Source organism: Pan paniscus, chromosome 7 (genome assembly GCF_029289425.2).
Source record: "Pan paniscus chromosome 7, NHGRI_mPanPan1-v2.0_pri, whole genome shotgun sequence".
NCBI classification, from domain to species: domain Eukaryota; kingdom Metazoa; phylum Chordata; class Mammalia; order Primates; family Hominidae; genus Pan; species Pan paniscus.
In genome coordinates this window covers 14,972,050-14,991,533 of record NC_073256.2, presented here as the reverse complement: position 1 = coordinate 14,991,533, position 19,484 = coordinate 14,972,050, and the positions used below count along the sequence as shown (strand labels likewise).

The window sequence follows — 19,484 nt, the reverse complement described above, 5'->3', positions numbered from 1 at the left end:
GTGTGTCAATGGAGGTTCATGAACTGTAACAAATGCATCACTCTGGTGGGGGATGTTGATAATGGGGGAGGCTATGCATGCGGGGAGGTGGGTACGTGGGAAATCTCTGTACTTTCTGCTCAGCTTTGCTCTGAATCTAAAACTGCTCTAAAAATCATTTATTTAAAAATACACCAAAGCAATGAGGCTGGGCATGCATACAGCCAAAGCCAAATGACATTTGTGTGAGTCAGGTAAATTTGAGATCTGAAAAATGATCACTCCAGGGAGGCTGAGCTGTCAAGGGGCACTTATTGAGAACTTACTTTATGCCCATCTGGTGCTTAGAATTACGAATTAGCTATTATTATTACTAAACAATTCAAAACAAAGTCACTTATCTCAGGGCGCCTTCAATCTTGTTGCCATCGAATCTAACAAAAGTGGAAACAGAACAAAGCTACATATGGCACATTTCCCAGAACATGCCTGGTGGAGCCTGGCCCTGTTGATAGTGTGTGGCTGTCACTTGCTGGAGGGTTCCATGGACAAGTGAGTTTGGGAAATGCTGGGTTAGGCAAATACCAACAGGCTTCCTTACTGCAAGATTTCTCATAGTCAAAACATACTTTAAATCTCCAAGAGGATGATACAGAGAGCCATGTTTCCCATAATTAGTTGGCCCCAGAAACAGTTTCTTCTGGGAACATTTTGTAAGATTAGTGCTCCTTGAAACACACTGAGGGAGAGGCTAAACTGAGTGGTAGAGATTCATAGACTATTTGGATTCTCGCCCCAGAGTATAAAAGGCCAGGGGGAAAGGACTGTGTTCCTGAGATGGTGAGGTGGAGAAGGGGACGTGTTTCTCCACCACCCACAGAGAGGGCTGAGAAGCCCTGGCACACGGGCTGAATCTGGGATGTCAGAAGGGAGGTGAGAAGACAGGAAGACAGCCCACGAGACTTTCAAAGGAAATGGCGAGTCTTACCATGGCTCTCTGGGCTGATGGCAGGGCCCGGCACAAGGTAGGAACTGAGTGTGAGTGTGGGATGTACCCAGGTCTGAAATGCTCAGGAAGGACCCTAGGACATGAGCAACCTGGGCTGGTCCCTCATGGAAACTGAATAGCTGGAAAGAAGGAAGGTTGATCCTGCTAAGACAGGGTGTTGTGAAGATTTCCTTTCCCTCCGAACTAACATCTCACTCACTTCTCTCAGTTTCCGTCATTATCTTCTATGGAGTTCTTCATTCCCACATCTGTGGCCCTTAAAATCCTACGGTTGAGTGCCTGCCTTGGATCAGCAGTCAGTTCGTTACCTTGGTTCTCAGACGATGCTTGCAACAACGTCATGCTATTCGCCCACTCTTGGGTAGATGGAGACATTGGGGCTCAGGTGTGGGTAAGTGATTGTGTGACTCCTTGTTAAGCGGCAGAACCGGGACTCAAATTCACACAGATCTGATTCCCAACCCTGTGGCCCTAAGCACAGTGTTATTAGACCATAAGCCCTGTGCAGGGATATTTCCAGTGCTGATGGCAGGGTGTGTCATGAAGGAGGACTCTGCTGAATTTTTTTTTGAACCCCAGGATGTGCCTGGCACAGTTCTCTGAAGAAGTTAGAATGCAGCCAGTCGTTACTAAAGAAATGAATAAGTCAAGTAAATGGACAGAGCTGTGTGCTAAGAGTTCTTTTGGGACTACAGAAATGGGTCAGAATTGGAAATGTCCAGAAAATACTCTTGGATAATTATGAAAGCCACATATAGGAGCTCAGGTTTAACTCCATATGAAATGAAGAGTCACAAAAGAAAAGGAGGAGGAGCGTGCTCAGGCAGAACCTCAAGCTTGAGAGTGCTATGAAATATGTTTGAGACTCAGAAAATAGTTCCTGAAAGAAATGACACATTAATGAATGAAGGTATAGTTATTTGGAGAAAATGAACCTGGATATAAGAGTAACCATATCAAAATGTGTTTCTTAAACTGCGGTCTTCAGAACCTATGAGGTTCGTTGGTATATTCTTGGGAACTATGTGTGTTTGAGAAACATATTTCTGGTGCCAAACTGACAGTCACCTCAAATCCATCACAGCACTTATGACGAATTCTTTTCAAATTAAATGCTGTAAAGAAAATACTTCTCTTTTTTACTGTTAAGTCACAATTTAAAAGTGTTTTCTTACTGAACTACATGTTGGTCCCTCAGGTAAGGATTTCTCGAGTCTCAGGTCTTTGGGGTCTTTGAGGAGTGTGACTTCTCAAATTGGATGACACTGATCTAACTGGCTGTAGTATCCATTCAAGCATGAGGGAGGTCAGAGCCTGGGAAAGCTCAGGTCCAAACAGCTCTTGAAAGAGGACGTTGCAGGGCAGGCTGCTTTGCACAAAGGGACCTGTAGACAATGAGAACATCAGTATACCAGGAACCAGCCCACTCTTTCACTCTGCCAGACACGAGGCTGTGGGTTACCCATCTTTCCCTGTCTCCTGAACTCATAGCAAAAACAAAAAACTTCACTTGTTTGTTAACACATATAGTTCAAGATGGAAAGGCTTACACTGAAGCAGAAAGGGTTGAGGTTTATCAGCATCTTCGCTTTGAGGCCTCATAATGTACTTCCCATGGACTAAAGTTGTTCACTATCTTTAGAGGATATTAGCTAAAGATGTGGTAAAACCACGTTTTTGCAGAAAAGTGAATATTCAAAAACAAATGTATATGGTGATTATTTAATAGTTTTCACTCCACTTCGCAACTCAACTTTTGGTTGATGCAAGAGGGATGCAAAGGGAGAATTGTGCTTATAATTCCAGCATTGGGGTGGAATAAAAGAGCACAGCATTGCAGCTGTTGAATATAGTTTTTTTCTTTTTATAGGCAGTTTTAAGAAGAATGCATTGATTCTACAACATGTTATTGTGAAGCCATCCAGGAGTGTTCACTCACTTATTTAAGAAAGGTATATTTTCCACTTGGGGTGTGAGAAAAAGTATGGTGTTCACGCATTGTTCTTCTTATCTGGCTTTTATTTTTCTCACTTTTAGAGAAAATAAGAGAAGTATCCCTGAAGGATGAAATATCCTCAAATATGAAAATGTCTGCTCTCTGAAGACCAACTGTCTTAGTCTGCTTTTTGCTGCGGTAACAGAATACCACAGACTTGGTAATTTATAAACAGTAGAAGTCTATTTGGCTTATGCTTCTGGAGGCTGGGAAGTCCCAGATTAAGGGGCTGCATCGGCAAGGGCTTCTCGCTGCCTTATAACATGGCAGAAGGCACCTTGTGGTGAGACAGTGAGGAAGGGCTGATTTCACTTTCACAACAAACCCACTCCCATGATAATGGCATTAATCCATTCAGCAGGGCAGAGCCTTCATGACCCCATCACTTCTTAAGGCTCCCGCTCAGCATGGTTGCACTGGGGTTAAATTTCTAACTCCTGAACTTTGGGGACATGTTCAAACCATAGCCAGGGCCCTGAGAAACCCATTTCCACTGACTTCAAAATAGTTCATAAAAATGGAGTGCTGAGAGAGGAGCAGGGCATTCACAAGAATGGTTTTGAGAGGCCTCACTGTGCCAGGCACGGCCCTCAGGGCAGGCAGCTCTGCACAGCCCCCCATGGCAGCAGCTCGTCAGGCTGCCCAAACTCACCACTTTGGAATCACTTCAGCACCAGCTATCTTCACTTGAAATCAATTGTCTGCAGATTTTAAACTCGTTTCTATGTGCCCAGTAGGCAGAGAAGCCTTCAGAGAAGGATCCTGACTCGGTGGTTTGTGCAGTGACATTTGGCAGTGTTTGCTCGGCAAGCGAGTCTTTGAGGCTGCCCTCATGCTGCTCAGTGGGCACACCAAGAACAAGAGCTGGCCAGGGATGACGGACGCATCTAGGCCTTCTCGGCCTAAGGGCAAGTCCCATTCTTCCTTGATAGGTCTTTAGATGTACCAGTCAGCAAATGTCATCCCCCTCTGCATTCACGTCATGCTGTGCAGGAAATGCTAAACAGAGGCAGATCTAAACTTAGGAGTTAGGCTTCTTCTCCATGGAGATGTGGATCTGCACAGACAAAGTATCCAAGTGGGATTTTCCTGCTATTTCAAGGACTGCTGCTACAACCTGCTGGCTCTTCCTGCACTCCCTGCCTCCAGGAATGACTGTGTCTCTTTGAGTTAGTGAAGTCATCAACTTTTTTTTTTAAATCTTTTATTATTATTATTATTATTATACTTTAAGTTTTAGGGTACATGTGCACAATGTGCAAGTTAGTTACATATGTATACGTGTGCCATGCTGGTGCGCTGCACCCACTAACTCGTCATCTAGCATTAGGTATATCTCCCAGTGCTGTCCCTCCCCCCTCCGCCCACCCCACAACAGTCCCCAGAGTGTGATGTTCCCCTTCCTGTGTCCACGTGTTCTCATTGTTCAATTCCCACCTATGAGTGAGAATATGTGGTGTTTGGTTTTTTATTCTTGCGATAGTTTACTGAGAATGATGATTTCCAATTTCATCCATGTCCCTACAAAGGATATGAACTCATCATTTTTTATGGCTGCATAGTATTCCATGGTGTATATTTGCCACATTTTCTTAATCCCGTCTATCATTGTTGGACATTTGGGTTGGTTCCAAGTCTTTGCTATTGTGAATAATGCCACAATAAACATATGTGTGCATGTGTCTTTATAGCAGTATGATTTATAGTCCTTTGGGTATATACCCAGTAATGGGATGGCTGGGTCAAATGGTATTTCTAGTTCTAGATCCCTCATCAACCTTTTTAAAAAGCATTTAGGAGCTGCTGGTTGTAAATGATCACTGAGAAATAGTATTTCCCTCACTTGTAGCCATCTGCTTCTCTTTTTGGTTCTGGAACATTCTAGAACCTTGCTTGGAAGGTGGCTGGGGCTGAGTCTCAGCCAGCAGGGTTGCCCAGTGCCCCTTGTCACCCCCTGAGCAACACAAGCCAGGCTGCGTTTATTCTGGTTCTGTGCATCTGGGATCATAGTTTTTAAATCTGCCCCAGGGTCCTCCAGTCCCAGCTGTGGAAAGTCACCCTCAGAGGGTGAGGCGGGCAGCGCGCCTCTGTATGAGTGGCCCCATCCTTCACAGCGAGTTTGTGTCTACTGAATCCCAGACTCTTGGAGGCTGAAGGGTTACAGGAGGTCGTGTGTCTCACGTCACCACTTCACAGTTGAGGACCCCGTGACCCGCTTTGCTCAGTGGCTGCGCAAGATGAGTAATGACCTGAAACAGGGAAAATGTCTTGGATACATCTTGCGTAATGAGGAGAAAAATGCAGCCATGTTGCAGCCTGATAAAATACTCTGCCAGTATCCTGCCATAAAATGACAGGCTAATTTTCAGTAACAGATTCTCTAATAGTTCTATGGTGTTCTAGATGCTAAACTGTTTAAGTATCTACATTTTCTAAGCCCGCCTAATGGAAATATTCTCAAAAAACATAAACCCTTCATTCTTTCTCAAATAGGTTACATTAGTTATAATATACACTCTGGAGGTGACTTGACCTGTCATTGTGAACAACTATTGCTCTTGGATGACCCAGGACTTAGGCCAGCCAGTACGTACCCCAGTGTGTTGGAGAATCGCGCTCGGCTTCTTCCTCTGTGCTGAGTCATGAAAGTTGCCGGAGCAGGTGCAGTTACACAACCTCCAGGCAACATCACATGATTGTTCAAAAAATAATCATCAAGTCCAGGATGCAGCATCTGTCTCAGTTTTTGGCATAGGATGACAGTCTGAAATACACTTACTGAATTTGAATAAGAACGGGCTCGGGTCAGTGATTATCGCTAGTGCCTTATCAACGCCCTGTGGCTTTTCAGCATCAGTCCCCATATCCTCGTCCGGTGTGGCACTGAGAGCAGCTAACTGTTGCCCTCATTGGTTCCCAGTTGGCTTCCATGACTGGTCAGGGTCAGGTCCACTGCCAACAGGCTGGTGTTGAAGCCCTTGGAGAAAGACAGACATTCTGACCCTCAATTATGCTTTCAATGCCATGTGTTTTCTTATCACAAAAATCCTCGTTCTCAAGTTTCTTCTTTCTTTATTTTTATTTCATTTCATTTTTTAGCATTCCTCCACAATTCATTGCCCAAATCTACTTTTTACTCAATTTACTTGCTTTGGTCATTTTTCAATATAGCACTTTAATTTCTTAGGCAAATATTTTCAACATTCTCCTGTTTTCTCAAGGATGTATGTTTTCTCCCCAAGTATGATCCTGTTTAAGGACTGGATTTAGGATAACTACTTAGAGGTTAAAAGGCACAAGGGTGTATGGATGAGGCTGGAGTGATCTGGGACCAAAGGTATGGGTGATAAAGCAGAGTATCTAAGCAGCTCCTGGGATTGGTGTCTTTAAAAAAATAATAATGCATTTGCTTATTTTAGAGACAGGGTCTCACTATGTTGCCCAGGCTAGACTTGAACTCCTGGGCTCAAGGGATCCTCCCACCTCAGCCTCCTAAGTAGCTGAAACTGCAGGCATGAGCCACCACACTCAACTCAGTATCTTTTTTTTTTTTTTTTGGAGGCGGAGTCTCGCTTTGTCCCCCAGGCTGGAGTGCAGTGCTGTGATCTCAGCTCACTGCAATCTCCACCTCCCGGGTTCTAGCTATTCTCCTGCCTCAGCCTCCTGAGTAGGTGGGATTACAGGCGTGCGCCACCATGCCCATCTAATTTTTGTATTTTCAGTAGAGACGTGGTTTCGCCATCTTGGCCAGGCTGGTCTTGAACTCCTGACCTCAAGTGGTCCGCCCGCCTCGGCCTCCCAAAGTGCTGGGATTACAGGCATGAGCCACTGAGCCGTGCCTAGCTCACTCTCTTTTAATCAGTAGAGATTCTTTAGTTATTTTTTAACTCCATGGATCCCAAGCTTTGATTTTTGTTTTCCAAACAAATTGCATTTATAAATAATAATTTTTATTTATAATCAACAGACATCTAGGCTTGCTGTCAAGGCTTCTGATCAACATGAGATGACCGCCGTGTGGTAAACTGATGAACCCCGACCCTGATCAACATGAGATGGCCGCCGTGTGGTAAACTGATGAACCCTGACCCATTAGGCTTTGGCTACAGAATGTGGAAATAAGTTGTGTTACTACATGTGTGTAATCCTAGGGTGCAGGACACCGGCCGGGAGGTTCCATAGAGTGATGGGTTGTGCAGGTAACTCATCCTCCAGTCCTCTGTAAGCTCCTAGAAGGAAGAAATTATGTCCTGTAGACTAATAAAATTCCTCCAAACCAAATACAGCACCTACTGTGAAGACACAAAGATACTTTTAGAATAGTAAAAACTTTATCCATTGAGAAATTCCTTAATGGAACAGTATCCAAGAAGTCATTTGCCAGCAGATTTCTTAGAGGTGCGATAAAGAAGAGGACATTGCCAGTCATCACAGCAGCTGCAATAGCTCCTCTCTATTGTTAAACAGTGGGATATCTTGTACAGGTTTTCAGTTGACAATCAATTTTAAAAATTAGTTTTGGTCCCCATCAATCAATTATTTATTAACCCATCAATAAAAATTTAAATGCTCTGTGAGGTACAATAGCTATTAAAAGAGACAGAGGCACTTTCTGTGTCCAGAGGGGCTTTTAGTCTGCTCTGGAAAGCAAGATGTGTGCAGATGAGTGACGCAGTGCATCGTGTGGATGCAAAGGGAGGGACTCACATGGGAACCAGAGGAGCTGCAAAGGGAGGCAGCGGGGACTGGTGGGTCGAGACCTGGAAATAACACTTGAATAGGCAACAAAGGTTTCCGTTCCTCTTCCATGCACTTCAGTCCTTGAAAAACATCTTACCACGGAATTCCACAGTGTACCAAGCGATTCCACAGCTTGATGGCACACTGTCCTTTCTCAGCATTCTTGAAAATGGCATGTGAGCCAAGCCATCTTACTGAGAAATTACCTTAAACCATTTGATGAACCAAAAATATTTTGTAATACCCATCTCCGACATTAGGTAGGCAAATCACACAGAAACACCGAGGTCTTCTGAGTCATATTTATCCGAAAAATCACAGCTTGGGTGCATGTGAAGCCAGAGGAGCACTCCTGGGGCCTGCGGTGCCATCGCTCAACTCCCCTGGGCTTCACATGGCCATGGAGCACCCAGCAAGTGCAGGCTCTGAGCCTTCAGGGAGGGGCGGCATCAGCCAGCACCATCGTCTCCTGGGTCTTGTGCCTCTTCCTTGGTTGCGGTGTCAGGGCCAGAATTGGGCAATTCCGGGTGACATCCAGGTGTGGTTGCTGACACGGAGCACAGGTGAGGTTCACTGGGTTAAGTGGGCCATGGCCTTGGGCTTCTAGTGCAGAGCACACCATCCACTCAGCATGTGAACCCAGCTTCAAAGTGTATGTGTGCATGTGTGTACCTGTGCACATTGCGCATGTCTCTGTGTATGCATGTGCTTTGATGCATGTTGATGTACGGGTGTATCTGTGTATTGTGTATGCACACATACAAGCATATGTTTGTGTACATGAATTTGTATTGCACATGTGTTTAATGTGAACACGTATGTGTTGTCATGTGTATGTGTTCACATGCATGTGTGTCTGTGTGTGTATTGTGTGCAACAATGTGTGCATGTGTGTATATGTGGGTTTATGTTTGTACAGTGTGTGTAGTGTGTGTACACATATACACCTGTGTGCATGTGTACATGGTATTTAAGCATGTTTGCACGTGTGTTTGTGCTTGCATGTGCTGCGTGTTTGTGTTGGTGGGATGTGGGGAGGCTGCTGTGGAGACAAAAGCTGGAGAGTACTTGGTAGAGTAACCCAGGTCGGGAAATGGCACCTGCAAAGGAAGGCTGGAGTGCCTGGGATTCACGTTGAAATGGCCAATCCATCAGCTGGGCTGGACACAGCCATCACGCTGGGCAGCTGTGAGGTTAAAACAGAAAGTCTGGGCTGTGGGGAGGGTGAGAATTGAGATGCATGTATGAGATGAGTCACGAGGTCCAAGTGGTGTGTGTGAGAAAGCAGGCACAGCACCACCAAACACTAAGGAGATTTCAGGGGAGTTACGGGTGGAGGGAGGACATCAGATCTACCCTGGAAGTTAAACGTGTTTCGAGTGCATTAAATACTATGGGCCGCAGACGCCTTGTCTCTGTATCTACTCTTTTATAAATGAAGTAAAGTTCTTGGGAAATACTTTTCTCACTGTAAAGCTCACAATCTATCTTGCAAAAAATATTTTAAATTCCATCTCAAATAAGCCAGGGTGAAAAGGGAGCCTGTGCACCAGACACTGCCAGCCTTGCCCGGCTCTCGCCTTCTTGCTCTTCCTTCCCCAGCTGCTGGGGATTTTCTTAACGATGGAGATGCGTTTGGGTTTGTCCTGCTGTGCTCTGCTCCCCATTCCCAGATCCAAGGTCATGCCTCTGTCCTGTCCCCTGAGCCACCTCAGGGATGCAGGGTCCCCCACCTGGTCAAGTGCCCGGTGCTGTGCTGTCATTTGCAAGTTCTTCCTGTGACTGAACTCCAAATGGCACTGGGACTGCTGACTCCACCCACTGGACACCCCGTGTTCTTGCTTTTGGGGTTTCTGAAACAGCCCCAAGACTCTGGGCATCTTGATTTTGCTCCCATTGCTTCTCAGGACGCCCTGCTCCTGTGGTTTGCAGCCCCGGCCTTGTCTTCGAGGACGCCTCTGCTCTTGTGCCTCACACTTGGATTGGACCTTCTTCAGCACAGCCAGTGGCTGAGGCTTCCTCCCTGGGGCTCAGTGGAGCAGGACAGATGCTGCATCCAAACTCTTCCATTGGGTTCCAGTCTGTTCCAGTCATGCCCTTGAGCCTCTAAAGCTCCTAGGTAAGAGACGTAGCAGCTGACAGCACTTCCCACTGGATTTGGGTGGACTCCAGCCTCCCCAGCAACAATAAGAGATCAAAGGCATCGTCGAGGAAGCAGCTTGCTGAAACGCTGAGTGCCTGCCACTCTCAGGTCAGGTGGGACCGGCAGGCCAGCGTGAGTTCCTGAACACTTGGTTCTCAATACTGGCCACAGCCACACTGTAAGGGGAAACAAGAGGGCACTGTATGCAAACATCTCTTGAACTCTGGAGTCTGCTCACCTTCCTGCCTCAAGCCCCTCTCCCACGTGGTCCAGTCACCATTCTCCACAGAGACTACCCTAAAACCCAGCGACTCTCGTGTGCCTGCAGAATGGCACAACCCTTTCTCATAGCAGCACTCCTGTTTAATCAGAGGGATGTTAACGACCAAGTCATATTTGCTCGATTTGTGTTCAATATATTTCATTTCTACCGATAAAACTTAAAAATATCCCCACACATGCATTGCCTATTAAAGAGTATCTTCCAGGTACACCTCCCTTACACATCAGTTAACTTGATAATTTCTTCCCATTCTTGTGCAATAAATTTCCTTCCTGATCAGCTCTGTCCAGCAGCAACGATAATCCACGTAGAGACATGCAACCTAAAAGTCCGTTAGTGGAGGCACGAAGCTGATGAGCCTTGGAAAAAAATGACCGATTTGATTAAAATTAGGACCCACGGGAGTGGAGCTCTGCCTATTTTAGAGGCAAAGTAAATCCCTGGGAGTCCAATGACCGACATTCTGTTTGAGGTTTCTAATCACAAGGAAGATGGAGAAAATGCAGAACAAGTGGTCAAGAACAGGGAGATAATAAATAGAATATTTATGGGCTGAGGAAAACAATTACCAGGGGAAAGCCCAAGAAGCAAAGATGAACAGAGAACGTGCTGACTGCGCTCGTTTGGAAAGGCCTAATGACCAAAGGAGGAGAGGCATTATGAGGAGCAGTGACCGAGTGGCCAGGACCCACGGGGATCAGGAAAGGTGCACGGGGGGAAATGAGAGGCCTGAGCAGCTTCCCAGCGAAGGTTTTTGAAGCACGGTTTGATTTTCTCTCTCCCCCTCACCATCCCCAAATTTTAGTTGTGACTATCTCCAGGTACATGGCTTGCGACAGGTAGTGTATAAAAACTAATGTCAGTTTAATTTTAAAACCTTAGCCATTTTCTGGAACTTAAATATCAAAGAGAAAATGTCCACATATGATGTTAATTGAGGTTTGTCTCACTGGTGATTTGGGCTGATTCAATTCCTTTTCCTTTTTGTTTTTTTTCTTAAGGGGTCAGTTTTAGAATTGGGAGATAGGTGTATAACATATGACTATACAGCGCAGGTTGGTTTTTTAACATATAGAAATATCTGCCTTTAAATGAGAACTGAAAACGGAGCTTCTTGGAGGCCACCTACTGGTGGCAGTGATCTGACTGCTGTTTAAGCTTTCTTTGAACTCCTTTTTTTAAAACAGCCTCCATAATCAATGGTGTACGATCTACTCTCTGGTGGTAAAACTTACTCGGTGAAGAGTGTGTTTCATTTTCTGAGGAGCTGAACTGTTCCAACCTGAGTATTCTGAATAAGGACAGTGGTCGAGCATGAGTGATGTCATCTGGGCTTAAAAATAAGTGGGCCTAAAATCTGATTGTTTTCATACATTGTTCAGATATTGACTTAAATAGCAATTTATTTTTTAAAAAATGATTGGTATCCGGAACTTGCAACAGCTGTGTGTGGCTTGAAGGGAGAGGAAGTGGTGAAGGCCTGGTTTCCACCGAAGCTCTCACAGCCCAGCCTTTCACTGTGTGGCCGGGGGAAGGGTGCTCCGGGTGGGGGAAGGGAATGATGGGACTGGGGATGCCACGCGACAAGGCTGCTGGCCTGGAAGGTGGTCACGTGGAGAACCGCAGGAGATGAGATTGGAAAGTAGTAATAAGCCATGTGGATAAGAACAGAGGAGCGGGTTTTAAGGGGGACGTCCTGAAATGCTGCTCATGTCGTTTCAGTTCCATAGACCACAGGAAATGCAGGCGAGAGGGCAGCCCGGCGGGAAGGAAGGAAGAGGGTGGTATTGAGCCAGGTGAGTGTGGAGCCGCCCAGGGCACCGTGCTGTGCTATAGCTCAGGCATCGGGTGCTTCTGCCAAACCCTTCAGCACCTGGTTTGGGGCCAAACGTCCTTCCTGTGTGAGAGAAGGCAGAGCCTAGGCAGCATTCCAAACCCCATCCAGATGGGAGGCTGAGTGCAGAGCAAACGGAGCCCAGCACTCCAGAGCCGTGTCCCTTCACTGCCATGATCATGTCACGAACAGCGAGGCTTGGAGAGGAGTTGAGAGCTCCTTCAATGCCATCTTCCATCCACTGCATGAGCCAGAATAGAAAAAAAGGAATAAGAAGAGGTCGGTTAAGTTCTCTGTTAAGTTGAGAAAATGGGAACTTCAGGTGATCATGTGAGATATTCAAGTTAAAAAAATTATTTAAAAAGCACATTCTTATTATTAAAATTTTAGAAAGTACAGAGAAGGAAATTTTAATAACCTACACCTAGAACACTAAGATACCAGTAACTTAGAAAAATGTGTAGTTAATGCCTTGATGGATTCTTTTCTATTTTTTTCTCTAGCAATATTTATGTCTATCCACAGAAAGCATACACTCATGTATTTGCATGGCTAATATATTTTATGTAAATTTCTATATATTTCTCAACATTTCACTTAATATTTCTTTATAAACATTTTTCCAGTGGATAAAAATTTTTCAAAACAGTAATTTTAATGACTATATAACATTTCATTGCATTTATATATCATTTGTTATTTAACTACTTCATCATTTTGGATTCACATATTTTCAATAATTTCCATTATAATAATACTGTCATGAATACCTTTGTACAAGAATATTTATATTTCTAATTATTTCCTTAGTCTAGTATCCTAAAAACTAAAATTCCTACATCAAAAGGTCAATGTGTATCATAGCTCTTGATTGACATATTGATTTCCATGAAGCTTTCATCAATTAACCCATGAATAGTGTCTGCAAGTGCCCCTTGCCCTGTACCTTCAACAATGTGGACTCTTATTGGAAGTATCTAAATTTCACTTCAGAATTGTAACCCTGAGTTATTAAACACACCTCTACTACACCTATGAAATTGTCTACAAATTGTCTTAGTTTCTTTTCAGCTTTGATTTCTAGAATTGTATGACATTGAAGACAAATGATATAATCCCCATAAAGAAGGTTTTATGACCTCTTTCATTATCTCCAACAATCAGAAAGGCAAATTCACAGTAGAGGGCTGAGAAATCTTATCTGAAAATTAACTAAAATGCTGCTTTTCTCAACGGAATAACTTGGGCTTCATTTCATTCCACAATTTCCTGTGTACTGTTTATTACAAGAAGAAAAAATTTCCTGCCATACAAAATGCTCCATGCAGGTAGAACCAGGAATCTAAAGAAACCTGAGGAAGGTGCTAGAATCATCACTACCATCTTTTTTTTTTTTTTTTGTTTGGAGACAGGGTCTTGCTCTTCGCCCAGGCTGCAGTGCAGTGGTACAACCTTGGCTCACTACAACCTCCACCTCCAGGGGCTCAAGCGATCCTCCCACCTCAGCCTCCTGAGTAGCTGGGACCACAGGCAAACGCCACTGTGCCCAGCTAATTTTTAAACTTTTTTGTAGCAACAAGGTCTCACTATGTTGCCCGGGCTGGTCTTGGACTCCTGGGCTCAAACAATTCTCCCGCCTTGGCCTCCCAAAATGCTGGCATTCCAGGCAGGAGCCACTGTACCTGCCCCCACCTTCTTTTTGCTGTAGGCTGAGCACAGGAGAAGTTGAATTTATCAGGGAACCTAAAGACATGCCCTTCTTTGAAGGCAGAAGTCCTGTCCACGTCAAATGCCCTCCCTCCATCCCTCCCAGCTCCCCAGTCATCCTTCCTATTCTAGGCTCCAGGAGCGAGACCTCCTCCCTGTGCCTGCTAACGTCAGTGCCACGGGCCCTCTTTGGTTCTCCTGCCCACCTTCTCTGACTCTGCCCAACACCCACGGGCCAGAGGCCCTTTTCCTTCTTGGCACTTCTCGGTGGTGTAGCAGGATGAGCCACGGACAAAACCCCTCAGACGCCGGGTTAAGGAATGATTTGGTTTTATTCGGCCAGAACCTTCCGCGGACTCAAATCTCAAGAACCGAACTCTCTGAAGACAGAGTTCCTGGCCCTTTTAAGGGTTTACAACTCTAAAGGGTTCCACGTGAAAGGGTCGTGATAGATTGAGAGCACATGTGTTTAGAGTGGGGTGGGGGGGTTAATCTTTTCACCTCAGGCCTGATCATCGGTGGCACCAGCTGGTCTTGTAGATTGAGAGCACATGTGTTTAGAGTGGGGTGCGGGGGTTAATCTTTTCACCTCAGGCCTGATCATCAGTGGCACCAGCTGGTCTTGCCACTGACTTCTTTCCTGTTGTTTTTCAACTTTTACTTCCTTCTCCTCTTCAGACAGGAGACAGTAAGAGAAATGGCCTCTCTCCTCAGCGGCACAATGGACTTTAGACATCGCGCCTGTTTTGTACTCTCCAAGCCGGACTTCTCTACTCGCCGGCCTGGCGCTGATGCCCAGAGGCCCCCTGTGCTTGTGGTCGTGGCCTTAGACAGTTCCCTGCCCTTTGTAAGTACTAACTTAACTCTTGAATGTGGACGTTTTAAGCTGACTTTTCTTCTTAGCCCTCTGTAAGAGTTTCTAATCTCCCCACAGCAATCAATGTAATTATTTTCACCCAGGGTGTTGGCCCTGACTGCTTCGATTTTAAAGTAATCTCTCATTTTGCTGAGGAGAATTTATTGAAGTAAATGACTGTTTTCTCCTGTCATGTCACATTAAAATGTGGAGAGAACTGGTTGTAGGGGCAGTCAAACTGGCTGTGAGACCCTTCGAGCAGCCATGCATCTCCTGGACAGCTCGAACACTGATCAGGGAGGAGATACTGAAAATAAGAAATAAGAATTGCCTTTATATGTGTGTATGAGTATAGACACATACATCATGTACATGTATGTGTGTATGTGCATATGTGTTCATGTGAAGATGGGTAGATGATAGATACATAGGTGATTCATGTATAGGTAGATGACAGATATTGGTAATTAATTGATAGATAGTAGATAGGTTGATAGTATATAGATGATTGATAGATGGATGATAGCTCATTGATAGATGATAGGTAGATAGTAGATAGATTATAGGTAGATAAATAGATGGATGATGGATGGATGATAGATACTTGATTGATAGATGATAGGTAGATAGTAGATAGATGATAGATAATGATAGATGATAGGTAGATGGTAGATAGATGTGATAGGTAGATGGTAGATAGAAATGATGATAGTTGGATGATGGATGGATGGATGATAGGTGATTGATAGATGGTAGATAGGTGGATGGTAGATAGAGATGGTAGATAAATAGATGGATGATGGATGGATGATAGATAGCTGATAGTAGATAAGGTAGATAGTAGATAGATGATAGATGGATGGATGATAGATGATTGATAGAGAGATAGAGAGAGAAGGATGATAGACTGAGCATCATAACTTCACTGAATGCTACCAGTTGGATTCAAAAGTCAGCAAACTGAAACGTCGAATTTCAGCCAGCTATCAGAAATATTGTAATCTGACAACAAAAGATAAACAAGGGGACATGGAAATGGCAGCTCTTCCAGAAGCTGCACCTCTCAGCATGGGCACAGAGCCGCAGAAGTGGAGCCAGAGTCCTCTCCACATCTCCTCTGGGTCGGCATTATCATTGTCACAATGGGTGGAGGCCGGACCTCATGAAGGCAAAGGCATACGATGCTTTCTTGCTTCTGCTTTTTGGTGACTCCCTTACTCATTCCCTCTGCGGTGGCTGAGGGGCTGATGATCAGTTCCTCTGCCCAGAATGCCCTAACCATGCTGGGTGTCTGTCCTCCCTAGACCTGGGTCTGCAGGATGACAAGGACCCTGCAGCAGAAACTCCTCTGTCTCTTCCCTGAGCACCGTCTTCCATGCTGCCTGACTATGGTGCTGGCTCCCCTCTGATATGGAGATTCGTGGAGAATGACCAGGGTATTTTATGTGGCAATGGGGGTTGAAGCCCAGTTCAAAATGGCTTAGGATAAGTAACCAAAAGTCCCAGTGTGAGCATCAGGCATGGCTGGATCCAGGTGCTCAGCACCATCTGGATGTTTGTCTCCATCTTTGACTCTGCTGTCTCTGTGTGGGCTTCATTTCTAAGATGGTTTCTCTGCACAGCTGTAACAAAGCTCAGGGCTTGCATGATGCTTTGCAGCCAGTACATCAGAGAGGACCTTCCCTCAAGACTTCTGGCAAAAGTTGGGGTAACTTGCTGTTCTTGCTGGGGTCAGGAGCCATCTTGCACCAGTCTCAGAGGCCAGGGGATGGAGAACTCTCCTAGGGTAGTCCCAGGTTCTGTGCCTCCCCTGAAAACACAAGGTCAGAGCCTCCCCATCCAAATTAATGCTCAGACTGTCAGGGAGGAATGACTTCCAAAGAAAAACCAAGGGCCCTTATGAAGAAAAGGAAGGGGTGCACCTACAGTTGCCAGTTCTGTTTGGAAGTGAGGGAGGGGAGGGCAGATTCCCTTGGCTTGTTCCCTAGGACAGCTGTACTTAGGTTTTACTACACAGTCCCCTGAAAATGCTTCTCTCATTAGTGTTGTGCCTCTCTCATGCCTCTTTCCTTGGATAAAGAGCAACCACATTACGAGCCACACTTGGTGCTGGTGCTGTGGCATGCAACACTACCTAATGCGAGAGAAAGATGTGAGCAAATATCTGGAATATACAAATATAATACAAAAATACAAATATAATCAGTTATACAGCAAACAGCTGTGGGAACAGCAGCTCTGCTTGCAGGGTTGGGTAGTGGATGGTTGAGTTGATAGCATTTGGATTGGGCTTTGAAGTATGACTAGGAGCTTACCAGATAGAGAAGTGGTGTTTGGACATTGTATGAGAAGGAAACACAATCTGAGAAGGTGTACCATCCTAAGTGAATCTGTCACAGAAGCGAGAAGATGCTGTGTAAACCGGAATAATGCTTGTGAGCATGGATCTTGATCCCTTCGTGAGCAATAAATGATTTTGTGAATAAATTGAAAAATGCTAAATTAGATCATAGGATGTGTCTGCAGGGGTGGGGAGAGAGGAGAGCGTCGAAACTGGGGAAGTGGGGAACCAGAGATGGCAAAGCCTGGGACTTCCAGCTTCACCCACAGGACGCGAGAAGCCACATCAGTATCACCTGCACACGCAAGCTCCCATGAAGGCAGCGGTGTCCAGGCTCTGTCGCGTCCTTTCTTTGCAGCCTGGGCCTTGGTTTCTTGCAGGTGCTGTGCCCAAAGGTTAGATTGACAGATGTGGCCGTGTCTATCAGGGAACATGGACTGAGGCCGGTGCTTTCAAGCACACTCACTTTTCACTGTGTTCAGAGCAGGTGGGAAACCTCCCCTAAGGAGGAGATACGACGTGTTCAGATTCAGAGCTGGGACCACACGGATTCCTCCAGGGGCAAGGGCTGGTGACCTTGCAGTAACTTCCACAGGCCTCAGCACCCTCCTCTGCACAATGGTGGTGGGCTAGCCAGGGCACCACAGAAAGGGCCAGCAAGGCACACCCTCGTCTATTGCCCAGGCACACATGGGCATCCATGACAGCCATGCACGTGTTAGAGCCCGACCAGAGCTGCAGCCTCCTTTGGCTGAGGTTGGAAAAGCGGAGATGTGTTCACAGTTGGAGACTTGGTATGCCTTACCCAAGTGACATCCCTGTCCTTGGAAACCTATTCTGGGGTCACAGAATTAATTCCCCAGGATTGGGTGTCACGAGGAGCTAGTTCCTGTGGCTGAAAACCACCGACACCTCCTTTCCTGGAACATTTCCCTCCTGGCATAGGGCAGTTCTCATGCCAGAACATCTTGGGCCACAAAGAACCTTTAGGACTGAGTATGTCCTTCTGTTTGCTTTAAGCTTTTAAGAAAAAGAATATGCAGAGGCTGACTGAGGCAAAAATACAGGCTATTTCTGACGTTCATTCAGAATGCCACCTAACTAGGCCAGTTTTTGGATTGTATGCCAGCCTCTTTCTGCAGGATGTAATCTCAATGCCTTTAAGTTCAGTCAGTCCTATAAATTGCTATCCCTATTCATGCAGTGTGTTTTCCCCTGTGTGAGACATTTGTGAGTTCCATTAGCACTGATAGGACTTTTAAATGCAGAAGCAGCAGTGAAGGGAATGGCATTTCCCAGCTGTAGGGCACGGGCCTTCTTTGAGATAAAAACCCACCCTGGCATCGATGACATGGGAACTATTCTGTGTCTTTTCACCCGAGAGCTCTTCAATCAACTGATGATCGCACCTGCATAACTGCTACGAGACCTGCTAAGGGGGAGCCTGGCCCAGCCATCTCTTCTTTGTGGTCACAAGCATGAACGGCCCTGGGACATCCTCTTTCCTCACTGTCCCCTCACAGCATTTCCTGACCACTGTGGCCTTGGTCCCACCACCCACCTGTGCGGCTCATCTGGCCATGCACCTCTCCAGCTCACAACTCTGTTTTCTCCCTGTTGTTTCTATGAAACCAGGTTCCAGCCCCGCCACACAGTCTGCACGGCCTCCACCACAGCTCTGGTGAGCCTCTTGGCCAGCTCCTGGTGACAGCATGCACCTCCCTGCTCTGAGAAGGTCTCCCTCTCCTTTCTGCCCACCCTGTACGGAGACGTCTTTCAAGCCCATCCCAGAGGAGAGTGGCCTCTCTCCTCCACCCCAAGAGGATGGCCTCTCCTGTGGCTGTCACTCATCTGACCCCTACCACAGACCTGAGGGCAAGTGGTGCTCACGGGCGCACATCTGCCAGCCTGCACCTGGTTGGAGACGCCTCCCTCTCATTTGTCCTTGCTTGCTGCGTGACTTTGGCAAGTGCTTGCCTCTTTGAGACCCTCAGTTTTCACACCTGAGAAATAGAAAGGCGGTGCCTGCCCCAGCTGCCCCGCAGAAGAGTTTAGGTGGCATGTGAGAAAATGCCTTATGAACTACGATGTGAGCAACTGCAGCATGCTGTGAACACCGCTTTCATGAGCTCCTCGGGGGCAGGGTAGCACCCAAGCATTCTTACACCTCCCACTGGGCTTGTCATGACCGTATGCAAATGAAGGCCATCAAGCGTGTTTGATCAGTGATGTATTTCTTTATTTTTAGTTTTAGGATATGACAACTCTATTTTTAGCAGCTACAGCGGCCAAAACTTTGTTACCACTCAGCAGTTGTGTGTTCTTCAAGAGTAGGTTTTGTGCTTTCAAAATATCTGAATCCTCTACCATTTACAGGTGTTCTGTACATATTTGGTGTATGAGTTGCTCAGGAAGGAAGAAAAATGTGCCCTGTTTATCTTTTAAAAAGATGGCTTGGCTTGGTACTCCTTTGCCTGCATTCCTTCTCTGTATTTAGAAACGAACCCACACAAGTGAAGGTAAACGAAGCCTCTTGAAAGATAAGGCAGGAAAAATGAGGATAGAAAACAAAATCCCTTTAGAGAGTTTACTTGGA

At 45.8% G+C, this 19,484-nt stretch overlaps 1 long non-coding RNA gene across 1 annotated transcript; it reads left to right on the top strand.

Annotated features, from left to right (window-relative positions):
* The first annotated feature begins 10,555 nt into the window (after window positions 1-10,555).
* LOC117981322 (uncharacterized) lies at window positions 10,556-19,224 on the top strand. Its single transcript, XR_004672791.3, has 3 exons — window positions 10,556-11,946; window positions 14,370-14,538; window positions 18,524-19,224. It is a non-coding gene; the product is annotated as an uncharacterized LOC117981322 (long non-coding RNA).
* Window positions 19,225-19,484: the final 260 nt, after the last annotated feature.